Raw genomic sequence first — 6,289 nt, forward strand, 5'->3', positions numbered from 1 at the left:
GCGCCTGTGTTCTATAGGTCTTTTGTGTAGTTTGTCTCTTCTATTATTAGCTGTTGGGGATGCATCAGAGCAATTTATTTAAAGAAGCCACACTACTTAATAAAGAAAACAATTCTTCATTATATTATGAATATTACAATGAACCCTGGGGATCCTCTTCAGAAAATCTAACAACCACAGAGTATTTAGTCATAGGCTTATTGGGATCAACTGTAAGACAAACTTCTTGTAGAGGAGATCCTTTCTAAACACATTCATTATTATCTACAATAACATGTTAAGATAACCTCTGTAATGAAGTACTGAATTAATTAAGTATTTTAGATCTAAATTTGAATTGAATAAGCTATTCATAGTTAGCAGGAACTAATATTTGCATTATCGTCATGGTTGTAAAATTTGGAAAAAAAAACAGCTATGAGCTGCTTTTGACAGATCATGCCTGAAAATAGGACATTTTTTGTGTATTGTTTCTATTTCTCTTCTTTTAAAATATTTATTCCCATTGTGGAAGAACGCTATATTTGTGAAAAAGTAACAGCATACTGATACTGTGCAACTAATTCCCTCCAACAAGCAATGGCCAGTTCATCATTCAAAAACTGCTTGGCAACTTACCGGTCACCACACACAACAGGACAGGCACTAAGGATAAAGATGTAAATTTTTTATTTAAAAAAAAAACAGATATAGACAATTTTAAAATGACCTACAGATTTCACACTCAATAATCCTAATTGTAATGACATTCTAATTATTGAGAAACAAAAATGCATGAATTGAAAACACCTCAGTTTTGAACAGAACGCTTTAGAAAGCGATTAGTAAATGAGGAAGCAGGAAATTCAGCCAACACACTACTAATCGGGAGATTGAACAAAATTCCACCATAAGCAAGTTCTCCAAAGAGACAATATTGAGACTAGTTATGAGAAACCATTTTGAACCTAACCTAACCTAAATATATTCCCTAATGAGGAAAGAAAATAAATAAAACCACCTGTTACAACCTGCCACCATCAAACAAAGATACTGGATGATATGCAATGCAGGCCACAACAATCGTAGCTCCACTATCAAAAGTTGTGCTTTTTACAAATAAACATTTAAACTTAAAGAACTTGTACTTAAGGAAGTAGGATTTGTATTACTTAACATTCCACATTTATTGCTATTAATCATCATCTTTGAATTTGTCATCTACCAATAGAAAAGAAAAGAAAGAAAAAGGTCAGTTTTAGAAATTCTGAAAAAAAATTTTAATCTTTAGGGAGTTTTTAAATGTCATTGATTCAAGTTTATAATTTATGCCATTGATGAAAATTCTTATAAAGACTAGAAATTTATCACTAGAACTTTATCTTTTTTTTTTTTTTTGTGGACTGCACACTTCTTAATTGTTTATATGTTGATATTTGTTCCAGCAACGTTTCACTTACCCTTTCCAGTTTATTTTCATTTGCACAAGGGGCTTTGTGTTAAAATTAAACTATACATACACCCTTACCTGTAAACACCACCTCACTGATCAAAATGGCACAAAAGTGCATGTACTTCTTGCGGAGGATGAGGAGAGCCCACATGCCCCCACCCATCCTCTCCACCTTCTACAGAAGCACCATAGAGAACGTTCTGACCAGCTGTCTCACTGTGTGGTGTGGAGGCTGCAGCGCCTCAGACTAGAAGAAGGTGAGAAGGTGAAAATACATTTCATCCCCGCCCTGCGTTTCCCGAGCCCATATCACTATAAATAACCCATCACGCCCCCACCATGGACTGTTCTCCCTGCTGCCCTCTACAAAGAGACTTCAAAGCATCCGGTGCAGGTCCAGCAGTTTCTAAAACAGTTTCTTTCCCACTACCATTAGGCTGCTGAATGTTGTATAAAATGGGGTTATAAAAAAAAACCCTGAATGTTGGAAACTGTAACTAACGTACAGTTGTTTGTTTATAATTATCACTGCTGCTTACCTTTTATCACTGCTGAACTTTAAAAAAAAATGAAAATGTCTTAAGAGCTGTACTAAATAAAATGTATTTTTGTATACACTCTGTTTGTACAAATTGACAATAAAATCTGTCTAACATTCTCCAAGATATTGTTCATCTATAAGGAGAAGTTATCCTGTACTTTGGCAGGTTAAATGTATTCTCCAGGCTGCAACTGCAGTGAAAGAGGAATGATGGTTATTTCTCTCTCAGGTATATTTATTAGAAATGTTAATCTGTTTCTGATCTCTTTCTTCCTAATTTATTTAGGCCATCTATAGTTTTATATTTATTTTTAGCCAATAATTTACAGCCCCAAGTTGACTGTGTCATCCTCCTTGACAGTCCTGGTCAATCCTCTGGAGTCTTCCAGCCTAACTGTGGGCTTTTGTATACGCCTTTCACTGACCTCCATACTAGAAAAAGCCTTCACCAAGTGTGCATGGTAAAATCAATAGGCATAGAATGTACTCCCAATAGATGAAAACTTAGAAAGGTGTCCCTCTAAACTATTGTCATATGAGACCTTTCCCTATGAGTTAAATATATTGTTTGAGTAAGCCTAGTTTAACACCCCCCTCTGTGTACAGAGAGCCAAATTGCCAACTAAATGTAGTGAAAATGCCTCTACAAGGATCAATGTAACTTGCAGCAAAGAAATGATTTGTCACAGGACTTACAAACTTGGGACCAACCAAAGTGTTGTATTTGGGTGTTTTCAGCAGTTTGTTAGTTTGATCTGCCAAATAACATAAACCTGCTTCCCACTATGGGGTGATCTGTCTCACCCTTTCTTGTGATTTACAGAAGCCAGTGTTTCATGTCCATTTCTACCCCTGATATGTTATTTTTCAGGTTGGGCAAGTTAATAGTTGCACTGTTTTTACTACGGTGAGAGCAAGCTTTCTATTGAGCATAAAAAGGGACTGAATTAACTGTTATTAATAAATAGATATATTATGAAACAAAATAATGTCATGAAATAAATACATGTACACATTTTTTTTAGATATAATTAAATTACATATGTTTACCTATAAACTATCAACAATTAAACATAACACTATTAATAATAATATATAACATAATTAAACATAACACTAAACAGTTAATTATACCTTTAACTGACTACAATGAACAATTAAATGTCTTTTTTCTTAATTAAAAGTATTGTAGGGGATCATTGGCCTAGTTGTTAGAGCATAGAGCTCCTGAGATTGTGAGTTTGAAACCCACTCCAACAGAAATCCACTCTGGCTCCCTGAGCAAAGACCCTTAACCCCACACTTTTCCCTGGTCGCCGCACAACTGCAGCCCACAGCTCCCCTATGGGATGGGTTAAATGCAGAAAGTGAATTTTGTTGCGCTTTACTTGTGAAGGTGTAATGACAAAAAAAAAAAACCCTGGGAAAAAAAAGAATTCTAAAATGCATCTTTATAACTCAACTACAAGAAGCTGCCATAGTTAGTCAGTGTGCAAGATAGCATTGATGCTGTCTGTAGAAGCTTCTCTACGCTGGACCACAGTGAGCTCTGATTAAATCATACTACAGTAGAACTAATTGGAGAGATTTCAGACTAGACTACGGGTGCAGAGACTAGTTGCTCACCCTGAGTGTACTTACAAAATGTTAAACTATTAAAAGTATAAAAAACCTGAGTTTATTCATATTATTTATGCTAAAACATTACATTTAACCATTTGTCATAATTTGCCTAATATATTGGATTATTTAATGGCACATTTAATAATTTAACTGCCCTTTCTATACGTTGTTGGTTCATAAAGTTCTTTAATGATGTATTGAACTGAAAGAGGTGCATTGAAATATTAAATGTGACATTTATGTATTTCATTTCGTGTACATGATACATTCAAATTTGTTTGAATAATTAAATTGTAATAATTATTGTCTGCTTTAGCCTTTCATTTGTATGTACAACTCTTCAAAATACCTCTTAGTATTTATTGTACCTATGCTAGATGATACCAATGTTTGGTTTTGGCACTTTTGTTGAGCCAAATCATTAAGAATACTTACAGTATTCTTAATGCATGAAGTCTGGTCCTACATAGTAAGGAAATGATTGCCAAATTTCCTTTAAGAGTATTTGACATTAAAAACCCTCATATGATGAACAAAAAAAACAAAACAAAAAAACCCTCTTTGTGGCTCAGTGTGTCTATCACAGTCAAAATGCTGCTTCAGGCAGGTAGAGGGCTTCAGAATCGCAAGATGTAGATCTTGTTGTTGTAGCTGTGACTTTCACTGCAACTTTGAAAAAAGGCTCCAGTTTAAAGATGGGTTTATTTATGTTCGAAACACATTTGACAAGAGATGGCTCCTTTTACTCCCTGATCCTTTAAATAATTTACCAAATGTTTGAACCCCTGATTAGTGTGTTTTGCTTATTTATGTGCAAACACTCTTTTGAACATTAAAATAAACATAGAAAATAATCAATACTTTTTTTGTTGTTTTTGGTTCCATATCATGTGCATGCTTTTCAGCTCAGGTTTGATGGAAACCAACTAATTTTTGATTGTCTTATGCTCTTTATAAAACAATTTTAGTTTTATTTTACCAATGAAACAAAAATATCCAAACTCTCATTGAAGTTGATTAATTTGCTTTGAACACCGGCAACAGAGGAGATCAATGATCATTTTGGTGATACGAATGGATTCAACGTTGGAATGTACTTTAAAGCAAGCAGCCATTATTACCCTCATTAGTGGCAATATGTTTTATCTTGCATTAAATCAGTCATATCTTTCACCTCGTACAGCGATGTATTCATTACAAGGTCTAGAGGGTTACTGTGCAGTTGCCAATTAATTACATTCTACATCAAAGATAATAATAAACACACTAATGGGCTAGAGTGGTTGCACCTTATGCTCTATTCAAGGGCAGCTCAACATGGAGTCAGCTTTAGATGGATTGAGATCTGCAGGCGAGTCTTGGCTTGTTGTTTTCCTTTCTATTGTTTTACCCTTATGTTTTGCCTGCTCATTTACTATGACAACAAGAACAGATGGTTGAGCCTGGGCAAGAGGAAATATAGCTGCTTTAATGGAGCTTTTTTTTTTCTTGGGCTAGAGTAAATTCACATATAATATTCAGTTTTTTAATTATACATATATAAAAGGAAAGGTTAATCTCACTGGTGTTGTCAGATAACAAAAACCTCCTTAGTGATCATGCAAGTGAGCCTCACTTTTAAGATAGAAACCTTGCCCGGTTGATCTGCCAGTCGGCTAATCGTAATTGGGTAGCTGAAGATGCAGATGCGTTAATGTCTGTCTGCCCTTATTTCAGCTGGAAGAAAAGGTTGACAAAAGGATGCATGCAGTAACTACTTCACACGCACACACACACACACACACACATATATAAATATATATAAATAGGGAGAGAGGGAGAGAGAGAGATGTTTCCACTAACTTCTGCTTCCGTGTGGATGAGATGTTTATGCACCCATTCTGTGGTGTCATTTTTATCTTGCATGTTTTATGGAATTGCAATGGTGTGATGGAGATGTGCCTCAATCACTGAATGATAACAGTATGTTTTTAGTTGGAAAAATGCCATCTTATTTTTTTGTCAACAAACACCTGTTCACTGTATACTAATTAATTGTTAACATGGTTTCAATTTGTCAGACATTTTTCTCTTGTTAAAATTAGCTTGTTACATTGCTGACGATAGCCAGTGCACTGCCTTGTCAGTGCCTGGATGAATTATGTGTGTTGATGTAAGCAGATGTTCATTTTACAACACAACACACCCATGCAACAAAGAAGTGCAAAAAGGAAGAAAAAAAGGAGTCTTAGTTAATGGAATGACAACATGATTAGCAGCACAGTTTTCTTTTTTTTATGATAAATTTTTGTCATAGATAAATGTTTAATTTTCATATATTTCTATGTTATGACAATTCTGACTTAGGATTTAATTTGTTACCATAACACTAAATACAGTTTTATTCCAGAGAGGGGCACTGCAGTGTGTTAAAGGCTTGACTGTTGAATCAGTTCTACATCCATATGAGAATAAAGACAAACACAGCAGGCTCTCTAAAGCGAAGAAATATTAACACCTTATAATATATATAATATGTATCATCATAAATTAAAATCCATAAGTCATGCTGACTCCCTAAAATTAAAAGTTTAGTACATAATGCATTACATTTTCATATGAATTTCTTTTTCTTCCTCAAGGACTTTCTTTGCTTGTTCTTTTTTATGTCAGACTACTATAGAATATTAGTTAAATGGTCAATTTATCTATCT

This window comes from Cyprinodon variegatus, unplaced genomic scaffold, assembly GCF_000732505.1.
Source record: "Cyprinodon variegatus isolate N-32 unplaced genomic scaffold, C_variegatus-1.0 Scaffold67, whole genome shotgun sequence".
In the NCBI taxonomy this organism is placed as follows: Eukaryota; Metazoa; Chordata; class Actinopteri; order Cyprinodontiformes; family Cyprinodontidae; genus Cyprinodon; species Cyprinodon variegatus.